The sequence below is a fragment of the Arachis ipaensis genome, chromosome B10, assembly GCF_059453495.1.
Source record: "Arachis ipaensis isolate K30076 ecotype BB chromosome B10, ASM5945349v1, whole genome shotgun sequence".
Lineage (NCBI taxonomy): Eukaryota > Viridiplantae > Streptophyta > Magnoliopsida > Fabales > Fabaceae > Arachis > Arachis ipaensis.
Genome location: NC_142435.1, coordinates 118,438,718 through 118,457,164, shown reverse-complemented (window position 1 = coordinate 118,457,164; position 18,447 = coordinate 118,438,718). Strand labels below are relative to the sequence as shown.

Below are 18,447 nucleotides of genomic sequence, written 5' to 3'. Positions count from 1 at the left end.
CACTTGGTGTGTGCTTGGGCTGAACATTGAGCTTTCCACATGTAGAGGCTTCTCTTGGAGTTGAACGCCAGTTTGTAGCCTGTTTCTGGTGTTGAACTCCACTTTGCAACCTGTTTCTGGCGTTTGACTCCAGAATGCAGCATGGAACTGGCTCTGAACGCCTGTTTAAATCGTCTATCCTTTTTCAAAGTATGGACTATTATATATTGCTGGAAAGCCCTAGATGTCTACCTTCCAACGCAATTGAGAGCGCGCCATTTGGAGTTCTGTAGCTCCAGAAAATCCATTCCGAGTGCAGAGAGGTCAGAATCCAACAGCATCAGCAGTCCTTTTTCAGCTTGAATCAGATTTTTCTCAAGTCCCTCAATTTCAGCTAGAAATTACCTGAAATCACAGAAAAACACACGAACTCATAATAAAGTCCAGAAATATGAATTTTAATTAAAAACTAATAAAAATATACTAAAAACTAACTCAATCATACTGAAAACTATGTAAAAATAATGCCAAAAAGCGTATAAATTATCCGCTCATCATAACACCAAACTTAAATTGTTGCTTGTCCCCAAGCAACTGAAAATCAAATAGGATAAAAAGAAGAGAATATACTATAAATTCCAAAATATCAATGAAACTTAGCTCCAATCAGATGAGCGGGACTTGTAGCTTTTTGCCTCTTGAATAGTTTTGGCATCTCACTTTATCCATTGAGGTTCAGAATGATTGGCATCTATAGGAACTCAGAGTTCAGATAGTGTTATTGATTCTCCTAGTTCAGTATGTTGATTCTTGAGCACAGCTACTTTATGAGTCTTGGCCGTGGCCCTAAGCACTTTGTTTTCCAGTATTACCACCGGATACATAAATGCCACAGACACATAACTGGGTGAACCTTTTCAGATTGGTACTCAGCTTTGCTAAAGTCCCCAATTAGAGGTGTCTAGGGTTCTTAAGCACACTCTGTTTTTTCTTTGGACCTTGACTTTAACCGCTCAGTCTCAAGTTTTCACTTGACACCTTCATGCCACAAGCACATGGCTAGGGACAGCTTGGTTTAGCCGCTTAAGCCAGGATTTTATTCCTTTAGGCCCTCCTATCCACTGATGCTCAAAGCCTTGGATCCTTTTTATTTACCCTTGCCTTTTGGTTTTAAGGGCTATTGGCTTTTTGCTCTTGCCTTTTGGTTTAAAGAGCTTTTGGCTTTTTCTGCTTGCTTTTTCTTTTTCTTTATCCTTTTTTTTCGCTATTTTTTTTCCGCAAGCTTTCTGTATTCACTGCTTTTTCTTGCTTCAAGAATCATTTTTATGATTTTTTACATTATCAAATAACATTTCTCCTTTTTCCTTATTCTTCAAGAGCCAACGTATTTAACATTCATTAAACATCAACTTCAAAAGACATATGCACTGTTCAAGCATTCATTCAGAAAACAAAAAGTATTGTCACCACATCAAAATAATTAAACTAGTTTCAAGGATGAATTCGAAGCCATGTATTTCATGTTCTTTTGTAATTAAAACAATTTTCATTTAAGAGAGGTGATGGATTCATATTCATAACTTTAAGGCATAGACACTTAGACACTAGTGATCATATAGTAAAGACACAAACATAAATAAAACATAAAGCTCAAAAATCGAAAAACAGGAAAATAAATAAACAAGGAGATTAAGGAATGAGTCCACCTTAGTGAGGGTGGCGTCTTCCTCTTCTTGAAGAACCAATGGTGCTCTTGAGCTCCTCTATGTCTCTTCCTTGTCTTTCTTGCTCCTCCCTCATAGCTCTTTGATCTTCTCTAATTTCATGGAGGATGATGGAGTGCTCATGGTGCTCCACCCTTAGTTGTCCCATATTGGAACTTAATTCTCCTAGGGAAGTGTTGATTTGTTCTCAATAATTCTGTGGAGGAAAGTGCATCCCCTGAGGCATCTCAGGAATTTCATGGTGAGGAATTTCCTCATGCTCATGTTGAGGTCCATGATCTCTTGTTTGCTCCATCCTTTTTCTAGTGATGGCCTTATCCTCTTCAATGAGGATATCTCCCTCTATGTCAATTCCAAATGAATTGCAGAGGTGGCATATGAGGTGAGAAAAGGCTATCCTTGCCCAAATGGAGGACTTGTCAGCTACCTTGTAAAGTTCTTGAGGTATAATCTCATGAACTTCTACCTCCTCTCCAATCATGATACTATGGATCATGATGGCTCGGTCTATAGTAACTTCAGACCGGTTCCTAGTAGGAATGATTGAGCGTTGAATGAAGTCTAGCCATCTTCTAGCCACTAGTTTGAGGTCATGCCTTCTTAGTTGAACCGGCTTGCCTCTTGAGTCAATTTTCCATTGAGCTCCTTCCTCACATATGTTTATGAGGACTTGGTCCAACCTTTGATCAAAGTTAACCCTTCTTGTGTAGGGGCGTGTGTTTTCTTTCATCATTGGCAAGTTGAACGCCAGCCTTATATTTTCCGTACTGAAATCTAAGTATTTTTCCCGAACCATAGTAAGCCAATGCTTTGGATTTGGGTTCACACTTTGATCATGGTTCCTTGTGATCCATGCGTTTGCATAGAACTCTTGAACCATTAGGATCCCGACTTGTTGAATGGGGTTGGTGAGAACTTCCCAACCTCTTCTTTGAATCTCAAGTTGGATCTCCGGATACTCATTCTTTTTGAGTTTGAAAGGAACCTCAGGGATCACTTTTTTCTTGGCCACAACTTCATAGAAGTGGTCTTGATGGACCTTAGAGATGAATCTCTCCATCTCCCATGACTCAGAGGTGGAAGCAATTGCCTTCTCTTTCCTCTTTCTAGAGGTTTCTCTGGCCTTAGGTGCCATGAATGGTTATGGAAAAATAAAAAGCTATGCTTTTACCACACCAAACTTAAAATGGTTGCTCGTCCCCGAGCAAAAGAAGAAAGAAGGAAGTAGAAGAAGAAGAAAAATGGAGAAGAGGGAGAGAGAGATGGTTTCGGCCAAGGGGAAGAAGAGAGGGTTTTGTTGTGTGAAAATGAAGAGGGAATGAGGGTTTTATATAGGAGTGGGGAGGGGTTTAGGGTTTGGCCATTTAGGGTTGGGGTTGGGAGGGAAATTATTTTGAATTTAAAGGTAGGTGGGGTTTTGGGGAAGAGATGATGGATGTGATTGGTGAAGAGGTGATGGGGAAGAGTGATTGAGTTGATTGGTGAGGGGTATTTGGGGAAGAGAGTTATGAAAAGGTGTGAAGAGAAGAGAAGAAGTAGGTGGGGATCCTGTGGGGTCCACAGATCCTGAGGTGTTTAAGGATTTCTCATCCCTGCACCTTTTAGACGTGTAAAACGCCCTATATATGCAATCCTGGCGTTTAACGCCAGACTGCAGCATGTTTCTGGCGTTAAACGCCGCTTCCTTGCTTGTTTTGGGCGTTCAACGCCAGTCTATAGCATGTTTCTGGCGTTGAACGCCAGTATGGTGCATGTTTCTGGCGTTAAACGCCAGTCTGATGCTTGTTTCTGGCGTTTAATGCCAGCTTTCCTCTGGGTGCAATCCTGGCATTTAAACGCCATGCTGCTGCTTGTTTCTGGCATTTAATGCCAGTTTCATGCTCTGTTCTGGCGTTACTGACGTTTAAACGCCAGCCAGATGCTCCTTACTGGCGTTTAAACGCCAGTAAGCCCTTCCTCCAGGGTGTGCTATTTTCAATGCTGTTTTTCATTCTGTTTTCGATTTTTCAGTAGTTTTTGTGACTCCACAAGATCATCAACCTAATAAAACATGAAATAACAAAGATAAAATAAAATAAAAATGATTAAATAACATTGGGTTGCCTCCCAACAAGCGCTTCTTTAATGTCAATAGCTTGACAGTAAGCTCTCATGGAGCCTCACAGATAATCAGAGCAAGGTTGGGACCTTCCAACACCAAACTTAGAGTTTGACTGTGGGGACTTTGGTTGACTCTGCAGTGAAAGAAGCTTTTCATGCTTCCTCTCCATGGTTACAGAAGGAGATCCTTGAGTTTTAAACACAAGGGATTCCTCATTCAGTTGAAAGATCAATTCTCTTCTGTCCACATCAATCACAGCTCTTGCTGTGGCTAGGAAGGGTCTTCCAAGAATGATGGATTTATCCTCATCCTTCCCAGTATCCAGGATTATGAAATCAGCAGGGATGTAAAGGCCTTCAACCTTTACTAACACGTCCTCTACTTGACCATAAGCCTGTTTTCTTGAGTTGTCTGCCATCTCTAATGAGATTCTGGCAGCTTGCACCTTAAAGATTCCCAGTTTCTCCATTACAGAGAGGGGCATGAGGTTTATCCCTGACCCAAGGTCACACAGAGCATTCTCAAAGGTCATGGTGCCTATGGTGCAAGGTATTAAGAACTTCCCAGGATCCTGTTTCTTCTGAGGCAATTTCAGTTGATTCAGATCACTCAGTTCAATGGTGAGCAAGGGAGGTTCATCTTCCCAAGTCTCATTGCCAAATAATTTGGCATTCAGCTTCATGATTGCACCAAGGTACTTGGCAACTTGCTCTTCAGTAACATCTTCATTCTCTTCAGAAGAAGAATACTCATCAGAGCTCATGAATGGCATAAGGAGGTTTAATGGAATCTCTATGGTCTCCAGATGAGCCTCAGAGTCCCTTGGTTCCTCAGAGGGAAACTCCTTATTGATCTCTGGACGTCCCAGGAGGTCTTCCTCACTGGAGTTCACGTCCTCTCCCTCCCTTGTAGGTTCGGCCATGATGATCAATTCAATGGCCTTGCACTCTCCTTTTGGATTTTCTTCTGTATTGCTTGGGAGAGTACTAGGAGGGGTTTCAGTGATTCTTTTACTCAGCTGGCCCACTTGTGCTTCCAAATTTTTAATGGAAGACCTTGTTTCATTCATGAAACTTAGAATGGCCTTAGATAGATCAGAGACTATGTTTGCCAAGCTAGATGGGGTCTACTCAGAACTCTCTGTCTTTTGCTGAGTGGATGATGGAAAAGGCTTGCTATTATTAAACCTGTTTCTTCCACCATTATTAAAGCCTTGTTGAGGCTTTTGTTGATCCTTCCATGAGAGATTTGGGTGATTTCTCCATGAGGGATTAATGGTGTTTCCATAGGGTTCACCCATATAATTCACCTCTGCTATTGCAGGATTCTCAGGATCATAAGCTTCTTCTTCAGAAGATGCCTCTTGAGTACTGTTGGATGCATCTTGCATTCCATTCAGACTCTGAGAAATCATATTGACTTGCTGAGTCAATATTTTGTTCTGAGCCAATATGGCATTCAGAGTATCAATTTCAAGAACTCCCTTTTTCTGAAGCGTTCCATTACTTACAGGATTCCTCTCAGAAGTGTACATGAACGGGTTATTAGCAACCATGTCAATGAGTTCTTGAGCTTCTGCAGGCATTTTCTTTAGGTGAATGGATCCATCTGCAGAATGGTCCAATGACATCTTTGATAGTTCAGATAGACCATCATAGAATATATCCAGAATGGTCCATTCTGAAAGCATGTCAGAAGGACACTTTTTGGTCAGTTGCTTATATCTCTCCCAAGCTTCATAGGGGGATTCACCTTCTTTCTGTCTGAAGGTTTGAATATCCACTCTAAGCTTACTAAGCTTTTGAGGAGGAAAGAGCTTGGCTAAGAAAGCCGTGACCAGCTTATCCCAAGAGTTCAGGCTATCTTTAGGTTGAGAGTCCAACCATACTCTAGCTCTGTCTCTTACAGCAAACGAGAAAAGTATATGCCTGTAGACCTCGGGATCAACCCCATTGGTCTTAACCGTATCACAGATTTGCAAGAATTCAGTCAAGAACTGAAAAAGATCTTCAGATGGAAGTCCATAAAACTTGTAGTTCTGTTGCATCAGAGAAACTAATTGAGATTTAAGCTCAAAATTGTTTGCTCCAATGGCAGGGATTGAGATGCTTCTTCCATGTAAATTGGAATTAGGTGCAGTGAAGTCACCAAGCATCCTCCTTGCATTGTTATTATTTTCGGCCATATCTTCTTCTTTTTCGAAAATTTTTGTCAGATTTTCTCCAGAGAGTTGTGCTTTAGCTTCCCTTAGCTTCCTTTCAAAGTCCTTTCAGGTTCAGGATCAGCTTCAACAAGAATGTTCTTATCTTTGTTCCTGCTCATATGAAAAAGAAGAAGAAAGCAGAAAAGAAAATATGGAATCCTCTATGTCACAGTATAGAGATTCCTTTATGTGAGTAGAAGAAAGTAAGAATAGAAGAAGGAAAAGATGAGAATCCAAACACAGGGGTGAGGATAGAAGTGTTAATGGATGAATAAATAAATAGAAGGAGATTAGAGATGAGAGAAGAATTCGAAAATTTAACAAAATAAAATAAAAATATTTTAAATTTAAATTTAAAATTCAAAAATTAAAATTGAAATTAAATTAAATTAAAATTAAAACAATTAGTTAATCAAAACGAAATTTTAAAAAAGAGGGAAGGGATTTTCGAAAATTAAATGTAGAGAGTTAGTTGGGCAGTTTTGAAAAAGATATGATTGAAACAAAAAGATATGATTGATTAAAAGAGATTTGAAATTTGTTTTTGAAAAAGATATGATTGAAATTGAAAAAGATATGATTGAAACAAAAAGATAAGATTGATTGAAAAGGATTTGAAAATCAATTTTAAAAAGATAAGAGGTAGAAGAAGAAGTAGAAGAAGAAGAAGAGAATGGAGGAGATGGAGGGAGAAGTGGTTTCGGCCAAGTGGAAGAAGAGAGGGTTGTGTTGTGTGAAAATGAAGAATGAATGAGGGGTTTATATAAGAGTGGGGAGGGGTTAGGGTTCGGCCATTTAGGGTTGGGTTTGGGAGGGAAATTGGGGTTTTTTGGGGAAGAGAGGATGGATGTGAGTGGTGAAGAGGTGATGGGAAAGAGTGATTGAGTTGATTGGTGAGGGGTATTTAGGGAAGAGACTTATGAAAAGGTGTGAAAAGGAGAGAAGAAGTAGGTGGGGATCCAGTGGGGTCCACAGATCCTGAGGGAATTCTGTGGGGTCCACAGATCCTGAGGTGTTTGAGGATTTCTCATCCCTTCACCTTTGAGGCGTGTAAAACGCCCTATATATGCAATCCAGGCGTTTAACGCCAGACTGCAGTATGTTTCTGGCGTTAAATGCCACTTCCATGCTTGTTTTGAGCGTTCAACGCCAGTCTGCAGCATGTTTCTGGCGTTGAACGCCAGTATGGTGCATGTTTCTGGCGTTAAACGCCAGTCTGATGCTTGTTTCTGGCGTTTAACGCCAGCTTTCCTCTGGGTGCAATCTTGGCGTTTAAACGCCAGACTGCTGCTTATTTCTGGCGTTTAACGCCAGTTTCATGCTCTGTTCTGGCGTTAAACGCCAGCCAGATGCTCCTTACTGGCGTTTAAATGCCAGTAAGCCCTTCCTCCAGGGTGTTCTATTTTCAATGCTGTTTTTCATTCTGTTTTTGATTTTTTCAGTAGTTTTTGTGACTCCATATGATCATCAACCTAATAAAAAATGAAATAACAAAGAGAAAATAAAATAAAAATGATTAAATAACATTGGGTTGCCTCCCAACAAGCTTTTCTTTAATGTCAATAGCTTGACAGTGGGCTCTCATGGAGCCACACAGGTGATCAGGTCAATTTTATAGACTCCCAACACCAAACTTAGAGTTTGGATATGGGAGTTCAACACCAAACTTAGAGTTTGGTTGAGGCCTCCCAACACCAAACTTAGAGTTTGATTGTGGGGGCTTTGGTTGACTCTGCACTGAGAGAAGTTTTTCATGCTTCCTCTCCATGGTTACAGAAGGAGATCTTTGAGTTTTAAACACAAGGGATTCCTCATTCAGTTGAAGGATCAATTCTCCTCTGTCCACATCAATCACAGCTCTTGCTGTGGCTAGGAAGGGTCTTCCAAGAATGATGGATTTATCCTCATCCTTCCCAGTATCCAGGATTATGAAATCAGCAGGGATGTAAAGGCCTTCAACCTTTACTAACACGTCCTCTACTTGACCATAAGCCTGTTTTCTTGAGTTGTCTGCCATCTCTAATGAGATTCTAGCAGCTTGCACCTCAAAGATTCCCAGTTTCTCTATTACAGAGAGGGGCATGAGGTTTATCCCTGACCCAAGGTCACACAGAGCATTCTCAAAGGTCATGGTGCCTATGGTGCAAGGTATTAAGAACTTTCCAGGATCCTGTTTCTTCTGAGGCAATTTCAGTTGATTCAGATCACTCAGTTCAATGGTGAGCAAGGGAGGTTCATCTTCCCAAGTCTCATTACCAAATAATTTGGCATTCAGCTTCATGATTGCACCAAGGTACTTGGCAACTTGCTCTTCAGTAACATCTTCATTCTCTTCAGAAGAATACTCATCAGAGCTCATGAATGGCATAAGGAGGTTTAATGGAATCTCTATGGTCTCCAGATGAGCCTCAGAGTCCCTTGGTTCCTCAAAGGGAAACTCCTTATTGATCTCTGGACGTCCCAGGAGGTCTTCCTCACTGGGATTCACGTCCTCTCCCTCCCTTGTAGGTTCGGCCATGATGATCAATTCAATGGCCTTGCATGCTCCTTTTGGGTTTTCTTCTGTATTGCTTGGGAAAGTACTAGGAGGGATTTCAGTGATCCTTTTACTTAGCTGGCCCACTTGTGCTTCCAAATTTCTAATGGAGGACCTTGTTTCATTCATGAAACTTAGAGTGGCCTTAGATAGATCAGAGACTATATTTGCCAAGCTAGATGAATTCTGCTCAGAACTCTCTGTCTTTTGCTGAGTGGATGATGGAAAAGGCTTGCTATTGCTAAGCCTGTTTCTTCCACCATTATTAAAGCCTTGTTGAGGCTTTTTTTTATCCTTTCATGAGAGATTTGGGTGATTTCTCCATGAGAGATTATAGGTGTTTCCATAGGGTTCACCCATGTAATTCACCTCTGCTATTGCAGGGTTCTCAAGATCATAAGCTTCTTCCTCAGAAGATGCCTCTTGAGTACTGTTGGATGCAGCTTGCATTCCATTCAGACTCTGAGAAATCATATTGACTTGCTGAGTCAATATTTTGTTCTGAGCCAATATGGCATTCAGAGTATCAATTTCAAGAACTCCCTTCTTCTGAGGCGTCCCATTACTCACAGGATTCCTCTCAGAAGTGTACATGAACTGGTTATTAGCAACTATGTCAATGAGTTCTTGAGCTTCTGCAGGCATTTTTTTTAGGTGAATGGATCCACCTGCAGAAGTATCCAATGACATCTTAGCTAATTCAGACAGACCATCATAGAATTTATCCAGAATAGTCTATTCTGAAAGCATGTCAGAAGGATACTTTTTGGTCAGTTGCTTATATCTCTCCCAAGCTTCATAGAGGGATTCACCTTCTTTCTGTCTGAAGGTTTGAACATCCATTCTAAGCTTACTCAGCTTTTGAGGAGGAAAGAACTTGGCTAAGAAAGCCGTGACCACCTTATCCCAAGAGTTCAGGATATCTTTGGGTTGAGAGTCCAACTACACTCTAGCTCTGTCTCTTACAGCAAACGGGAAAAGTATAAGCATGTAGACCTCGGGATCAACCCCATTGGTCTTAACAATGTCACATATATACAAGAATTCAGTTAAGAACTGAAAAGGATCTTCAGATGGAAGTCCATGAAACTTGCAGTTCTGCTGCGTCAGAGAAACTAATTGAGGTTTCAGCTCAAAATTGTTTGCTCCAATGGCAGGAATGGAGATGCTTCTTCCATGTAAATTGGAATTAGGTGCAGTAAAGTCACCAAGCATCCTCCTTGCATTATTATTATTTTCGGCTACCATCTCCTCTTCCTGTTCGAAAATTCCTGTAAGGTTGTCTCTGGATTGTTGTATTTTAGCTTCTCTTAGTTTTCTTTTCAGAGTCCTTTCAGGTTCAGAATCTGCTTCAACAAGAATGTTCTTGTCCATGCTCCTGCTCATATGAAAAAGAAGAAAACAGAAAATAATAGGGATCCTCTTTGCCTCAGTAGAGAGAGGTTCCTTTGTGTGAGTAGAAGAAGAAAAGAATGTCATGTAAGGAAGAGAAGAGGGAAAACTCGAACACAGAGAGGGAGGTGGTGTTCGAATTTTTGGATGGAAGAGAAGTGTTAGTAGATGAATAAATAAATAGAAGGAGATGAGAGAGAGAATTTAGAAATTTAATTAAAATAAAAATTAAAATTGAAAGTTAGATTTCGAAAATTAAAGTTGAAATTAAATTAAAATTAAAACAATTAGTTAATTAAAAAGGAATTTTGAAAAAGGAGAGAGGGAATTTTCGAAAATAAGAGAGGGAGGATTAGTTAGGTAGTTTTGAAAAAGATATGATTGAAACAAAAAGATAAGATTTGAAAATCAATTTTAAAAAGATAAGAAGTTAGAAAAGATTTTGAAATTGAATTTGAAAAAGATATGATTGAAAGAATTTTTAAATTGAAAATTTGATTTGATTCATAAGAAACAATTAAATTTAAAAATTTTTGACTAAATCAAATCATATTTTCGAAAATTTTGAGTAAAATAAGGAAAAGATATTTTTTTATTTTTGAATTTTTAATGAAGAAAGAGAAAAACATGAAAAAGACTCATAACATAAAAATTATGAATCAAAACACACAATGTATGCAAGAACACTATGAATGTCAAGATGAACACCAAGAACACTTTGAAGATCAAGATGAACATTAAGACTTATTTTTGAAAATTTTTAATGAAAGAAAAACATGCAAGACACCAAACTTAGAAATCTTTAATGCTTAGACACTATGAATGCAAAGATGTACATGAAAAACAACAAAAGACACAAAATAAGAAAACATCAAGATCAAACAAGAAGACTTACCAAGAACAACTTGAAGATCATGAAGAACACTATGAATGCATGAATTTTCGAAAAATGCATAAATTTTTAGAAAAAATGCAATTGACACCAAACTTAAAAATTGACTCAAGACTCAAACAAGAAACACAAAATATTTTTGATTTTTATGATTTTATTAATGTTTTTTTTGGATTTTTGTATATATATATATATATATATATATATATTTTTTTTTTCGAAAACATATAGGAAAAAGGAAGTAATAAATTCAAAGTCCTCAATCAAAATTCCAGGAATCATACCAGGTTAGTCTAAAGCTTGATGGCCAGCCAAACTTCAGCATACCATTTTGAAACTTTAGAATTCATTCTTAAAAATTTTAAAATAATTTTCGAAAACAAAGGGAAAAAAATTTTTTTTTGAAAGATTTTTCGAAAATTAAATTGAATAAAATGCTTAAACATAAAATAAAATTACCTAATCTGAGCAACAAGATGAACCGTCAGTTGTCCAAACTCGAACAATCCCTGGCAACGGCGCCAAAAACTTAGTGTGCGAAATCGTGATCATTCCATTCCTTGGTAACGGCGCTAAAAACTCAATACGCACGCTCATGATCTTATATCTGTTTCACAACTTCGTACAACTAACCAGCAAGTGCACTGGGTTGTCCAAGTAATAAATCTTACGTGAGTAAGGGTCGATCCCATGGAGATTGTCGGCTTGAAGCAAGATATGGTCACCTTGTAAATCTCAGTCAGGCGGATTAAATTGTATTAAGAAATTATAGTGGATGAAAATAAATAAAAATAAAATAGGATAGTTGTACTTATGTAATTAATTGGTGGGAATTTCAGATAAGCGTATAGAGATGCTTTCGTTCCTCTGATCCCTGCTTTCCTGCTGTCTTCATCCAATCAATCCTACTTCTTTCCATGGTAAGCTTTATGTAGGGCATCACCGTTGTCAATGGCTACATACCATCCTCCTGTGAAAATGGTCCAATGCGCTGTCACTGCATGGCTAATCATCTGTCGGTTCTCGATCATACTGGAATAGGATTTACTATCCTTTTGCGTCTGTCACTATGCCCAACACTCGTGAGTTTGAAGCTCGTCACAGCCATCCCTTCCCAGATCCTACTCGGAATACCACAGACAAGGTTTAGACTTTCCGGATCTCAGGAATGGCCATCCATGGGTTCTAACTTATACCACGAAGACACTAATAACTCAGACTCGGTTCCCTGTATTAGATATCCAAGAGATATCCATTCAATCGAAGGTAGAACGGAAGTGATTGTCAGGCACGCGTTCATAGGGGAATGATGATGACTTTGTCACGATCATCACATTCATGTTGAAGTGCGAATGAATATCTTAGAAGCGGAATAAGTTGAATTGAATAGAAAACAGTAGTACTTTGCATTAATCTTTGAGGAACAGCAGAGCTCCACACCTTAATCTATGGTGTGTAGAAACTCTACCGTTGAAAATACATAAGTGATAAGGTCCAGGCATGGCCGAATGGCCAGCCCCCAAACGTGATCTAAAGATGAAACTAAAGATGTAAATACAATAGTAAAAAGTCCTATTTATACTAAACTAGTTACTAAGGTTTACAGAAATGAGTAAATGATGCAGAAATCCACTTCCGGGGCCCACTTGGCGTGTGCTTGGGCTGAGCTTGAAGTTTACACGTGGAGAGGTCATTCTTGGAGTTGAACGCCAGTTTGCGTCATTTAAACTCAGGAAAAGTATGGACTATTATATATTGCTGGAAAGCCCTGGATGTCTACGTTCTAACACAATTGGAAGCGTGCCATTTGGAGTTCTGTAGCTCCAGAAAATCTACTTTGAGTGCAGAGAGGTCAGAATCCAACAGCATCTGCAGTCCTTCTTCAACCTCTGAATCTGATTTTTGCTCAGGTCCCTCTATTTCAGCCAGAAAATACCTGAAATCATAGAAAAACACACAAACTCATAGTAAAGTCCAGAAATGTGAATTTTAATTAAAAATTAATAAAAATATACTAAAAACTAACTAAATCATACTGAAAACTATGTAAAAATAATGCCAAAAATCGTATAAATTATCCGCTCATCAGCTTCTCATGACTCTTCTCTTGCAGTGTAGTTCTGGATCTCAAAGTAATGGCATTGATTCCACCCTTTAGGTTAGGCAAGGGTTGAGAAGGAAATGCACTAGAGCTTGAAGGTTGATTGTTGGGGGTAGTTAATGATTCCATCAGGGAGATGAGAGCTTGTATGGTGGAGCTAAGACCATTAATGGAAGAGTTAATTGTATTATGAATGTCTTGTTGTCCTTGCGCAATAGAGTGAAGCATATCATCATTGGAAGAGGAAGGGGGGTAGGTAATTTGAGGGGCCTGCTGTTGGTTATTCTGAGGCACATGGGACTGCCTTTGGTGAGGTGCTTGGTAAGGCTGGTTTTGGTTTTGCTGTTTGTTGTTGTTGTTCCACCTCTGATTTCCACCATTGTCTCTGCCTCCTCTGTTGTAGTTGTCCCTCCATCCTTGGTTGGAATTATCTCTCCACCCCTAGTTGGAATTGTCTCTCCAGCCTTGGTTGGAGTTGTCTTGCCAACCTTGATTGTAGTTCCCACCTTGGTTATAATTGCCGCCTTGTTGATAATATCCTTGATTCGAGCGGTCGTAGAAATTATGGGTAGTTGCCAAGGTGTTGTCTTTTTGTTGGAGTTGCAGAAACTCATCCGTGTAATGAGTATAGCAGGCACATATTCTGCACACTCTCTGAGGAACCAACTGTTGACACTGTTGTTGTGGGAGAGGCTGAGGTTGTTGTTGATTCAGCTGCAGCTGCTTCAGTATGTTGGTCATCTCTCCCAGAGTCTGTGTGAGAGCAGCAGTCTCACTACTAGAGGAAACCTCCGCAATAGCCTTGGGATGGTTGTCCCTGTACCTGACATTCCGGGTAGACTCAACTAGATCGGTGATCAGTTGCCACGCTTCTGTCACCGTCTTGTACTTCTTCAGAGAGCCATTACTCGCAGCATCTAATGTAGTCTTGTATTGAGGCTTCATGCCTTGTGTGAAATACTAACCAGCACCAACTGGTCAATCTTATGGTGGGGACATGAGTCTAGGAGATTCCTGAAGCGTTCCCAATACTCATAAAGAGTCTTTGATTCGCCTTGAATAATGCAGGAAATTTCTTTCCTCAGTCTGTCTGTAACTTCAGCTGGAAAGTATTTTTCCAGGAATTCCCTTCTGAGCAGATACCAATTAGTAACAACTTCTTCAAGTCGAGTGTAGAACCACTTCCTTGCCTTTCCCTCAAGAGAAAACGGAAGGCATATAGCCAAATAGTAGTCTCATTTGCACCATGACACCTAGCAGTTGAGCAGGCTGTCTGAAAATTTCTGAGGTGCTTGATAGGCTCTTGAGCAGATAAGCCATGAAACTTGGGTATTAGGTTGATTAGCGCAGTCTTCAGTTCAAAATCTGCAGACAGATTTGGATGACGCGCTTAATACGACTGCAGTGTAAAGTCTGGAGCTTCTGCTTCTTGGAGAGTAATCCTTATGGGCTCCGCCATATTACCTACGCGTAAATCAACAGAATCAGTAGAAGAGGAGCTTGTTTCTTCCTCAAATGGTGCTTCAGATTTGCTCTCAGATAAGACTCGTGAATTGGTAGTAACCACTTCTGGAGCGGTTAGCTCGGCAAGGTCACATCGAAAAGTACATTAGCGGCCACATACAACGATGCACATCCCACTCTGGTGACCAAAGCTCGCAACACAACATGGCCGAGATAAAGATCGACCGAACACCAATCCCCCCGACCAACCAAGACATATTATTAACTGTATTTCTGGAGGTTTTGCAGGTGGAGGAGCCACAAGCTCGGCAAGAAAGCGATCTTACCGAGCTATGCTTTCCGTAGAAGTCGATCAAAATCAATAGCATGCACCTCCACACTCTCCTCAGATAACATTCTAGACATCCGACCATAACACCAATGTAACAAATCTAGACGACCCGGTCGTGATTTCCCTGCATCTCAAACACCTCCTAGTCAATAAGGTTTTACTGGACCCCAGGAGCAGTGTCGATGTCCTCTTTTACTCCACATTCCAGAAGATAAAACTGAGCAGTAACACCCTTCAACCTTCCACTAGAGACCTGGTTGGTTTCTCAGGTGAGAGAGTCTCGGTTATGGGCTCTGTGTGGTTACAAACCACACTCGGTGAGGCTTCCCTATCAAAAACTTCAGATATTCAATATCTAGTTGTTGACTGTTTTAGTCCTTACAATTTGATACTTGGCCGACCTTTCTTAAATAGGTTCGGGGCCATTTCTATAATTCATCTCTGTGTTAAGTTTCCTTTACAGGATAGCACAATTGCAACTATTCACAGTGATGCCCGAGAAGCCAGAGAATGCTACAACAACAGTTTTAAAAGACCTAAACAAAACATACACGCTCATGTGCATAACATCGGCACCAAGACGACCTACCAGCCCTAGCCGACCTTGATCCCAGGGCAAGGACCCTCGAACGACCAATCCCGACAAAAGATTTGGATAAAATTTATTTTGCAGAAAGCTCGGACAAGTTTACTTACATCGGTTCCACATTAAACTCCGAAGAGAAGGCCTCATACCGAGCATTTTTACAACAAAATGCCGACCTGTACCCCAGCTGATATGCCAGGCACCGATCCATCCATCATATTCCACAGGCTGGCATTAGATCCGTCTGTCCGACCTATAGCACAGAAAAAGCGAAATCTCGGCCAGGACCGAAAATAAGCCTCTCTAGAAGAAACCAAGAAGCTCATCAACGCCGGCTTCATCCAGGAAATCAGATTCACAACATGGCTGGTGATGGGCAGAAAATAGCCGATTAAGAATTTGATATAGAAATAACGTTGCGAGTATAGTTCTTAACCGACGAAAAATCCGCTTATCAATTTAGAAAGAATTGTCACAAATTGAGAATAAATTTCTGGGAGTAGAATTCCCAGGTCGTCTTCCAACGAGTTGACAAAAGAGTGCAATTTATTGATCAGGAATTTTTCGAGAAATTTTAGAGTTGGAGAACAGAAAAATAAATGATTATAAATTAAAGTAATGAAAATTGACGATAGAATTTATATAATTAAAATAAAAGCCTTGACCAGATGAAGATTAATTGGAAGTTCTATCCTTGTTGGATTTTTCTCAAGTATAATAGTAAGAGGTTGTTGTTTTTACTTAGTTAACCTTTATCGAATAAAGGAAAGTCAAGTAATTGAGCTAACTCTGATTCACAAGTCCTAATCCTCTCCTATGGAAGGATTAGCGTTAGTGACTAGAGAGTTAGCCAACAACTTCTAATTAAAATTGACACTTGAGTATTCCAACTTAAGGGTCTCCTGTTAATCAACTCCCAAGTCAAGTTAGGAGTCTACTCCATTAACATGAATGCCATTTTCATAAACGATAAAAGGGGAAGCAAAGAAGACATGGAAATTCAAATAAAAATAATAACAAAAAATTAATTAAAGGTAAAAATAATTCTTTGCATTAATAAATTCCAAAACCATAGATATTCATATGTAATATCTGAACAGGGTTAATGGGTGATTAAAAGAGTAAGGAAATAAAGAAACAAACTAGAATGATAAAAACTTCAACGGAGGTAGTAACTCTTCTCAATATCCAAATCAAAAGCATAAAGCTAGAAATCTATGAATGTGAAGAACCCTAGAGGAGGTAGTATTTTCTCTCCAAGATTCAAAACTAAAAACTAAAAACTGTGTAAATGTGAATGTGTCTTGAGTCTCTGCTTGTCCCCGGGCTCTAGTCTGTGTTTTTGGGCCGAAAACTGGTTCCAAACTCAGCCCAAAATCGCCCCCAGCGTCTTCTAAGATTTTTGCACGTGGCGCACGTCACGCGTACACATCAGTCATGCGTACGCGTCAGGTACGCGCACGTGTCGCCATGCAAATTCGCTTTTCACGTGTACACGTCAAATACGCGTACGCATCACTGTGGAAAGCTCCAAGTCACGCGCATGCGTGAGCCATACATGCGCGTCGATCCTCGCTGGTTATCTCCTTTATTTCTTGTGCTCCTTCCATTTTTGCAAGCTTCCTCTCCATCCTCTAAGTCATTCCTGCCCTATACAGCCTGAAAATACTTAACGCACGGATCACGGCATCGAATGGTATAAAGGGGAATTAAAATACACAATTTAAAGGCTTAGGAAGCAAGTTTTCAACCATAGAAGAAAATTGGGAAGGAATTGTAAAATCATGCAAATTGTATGAATAAGGGTGCAAAGACATGATAAAAACCACTCAATTGAGCACAAGATAAACCATAAAATAGTGGTTTATCAATGTCCCCACACTTAAACATTATCATTTCCTCATGCTAAGCTCAAGGAGATCAAAAGAATAAATGGGGGAAAGCCAGACTCATGTTATACAATCTATGTATGTGAATGCAACTATATGCTAAGATATTTCTATCTACTTAGTTAAAAGTAAACAAGTTCTCCAAGACAAACATAAATCAGATTTCACTAATTCAAATCACACAAATAAAGACAAGTAAACTTGTAAGAAGGTAGCTCATGACAACAGGGAACATAGAATCAAGCATTGAACCCTCACTGGTAGTATATATGCACTCTAATCGCTCAAGTGTCTAGGGTTAATTCACTCTAATCTTCTCTAGTCATGCTTTCTAAAACCTTGTTCTTCATCTAACCAATCAACAAATATTTAGTATACCAATGCAAACATCATGAGGTCTTTTCAAGGTTGTAATGGAGCTAAGGTAAGGGTGAGGATATATGTATGGCCAAGTGAGCTATAATATGAATCTTTGACTAACCTAAGTTCTCACCTACACACACACAGACACTATATATAATTCTAAAATCATGCCTAGCTACCCATAATCTCACTTTTGTGTATTTCACATACTCATGTATCAAGTTTTCTTTAATTTCACCACATATGCATTGATCTTTTATTAAACTTAGCATTGGGGTAATTTTATCCCATATTTATTTATTTATTTTGTAATTTAATTTTTTTTTTTGGTAAAGATGAAAGCAAACATAACATATCAATGCATATGATTTTTCTGGTTTCACATGAGTATGCACCCAAATATCTAATATTTTTGTTAATAAAATACAATACTTTCTTATCAACCCATGTTCCCACAATTTCCCCACACTTAGTTGACACACAATCTCTATCTTCAGCTAACCAAAGATTCAATGGGATAATTAATTGTTTTTCTTCTTAAGACTAGTGATGTGGTAAAATACAGAACAAATGGGGATTAAAAAGCTCAAAGTGGCAAACAAGGGTAATTGAAGTGGTAGGCTATTTGGGATAAGTGAGCTAATAATAATTAATGACCCCAATCATATGTATGCATGTAAATACACTAAACAATGGACATATAGAATGGAACAAACTTTAGATTGCAATTATAGAGAAAAAAACACACAAGAATAAAATTTATGGTTAAATAATGTAACCATATAATTAAGCTCAAAATGTCACAGGTTGTGTGTTCTTAGCTCAAAAACTATGTTCCAATTTAAAATCTTCAAACAAATTTAACACAAATTTAAATTAGTGAAAT

The 18,447-nt window shown here is 39.2% G+C and overlaps 2 non-coding genes across 2 annotated transcripts; both read left to right on the top strand.

The window, feature by feature from the left end:
* The first annotated feature begins 5,488 nt into the window (after positions 1 to 5,488).
* On the top strand, positions 5,489 to 5,596 carry LOC148581463 (small nucleolar RNA R71). The gene has a single exon (XR_015896312.1). It is a non-coding gene; the product is annotated as a small nucleolar RNA R71 (small nucleolar RNA).
* Positions 5,597 to 9,287: 3,691 nt separating this feature from the next.
* LOC148581462 (small nucleolar RNA R71) lies at positions 9,288 to 9,395 on the top strand. The gene has a single exon (XR_015896694.1). It is a non-coding gene; the product is annotated as a small nucleolar RNA R71 (small nucleolar RNA).
* Positions 9,396 to 18,447: the final 9,052 nt, after the last annotated feature.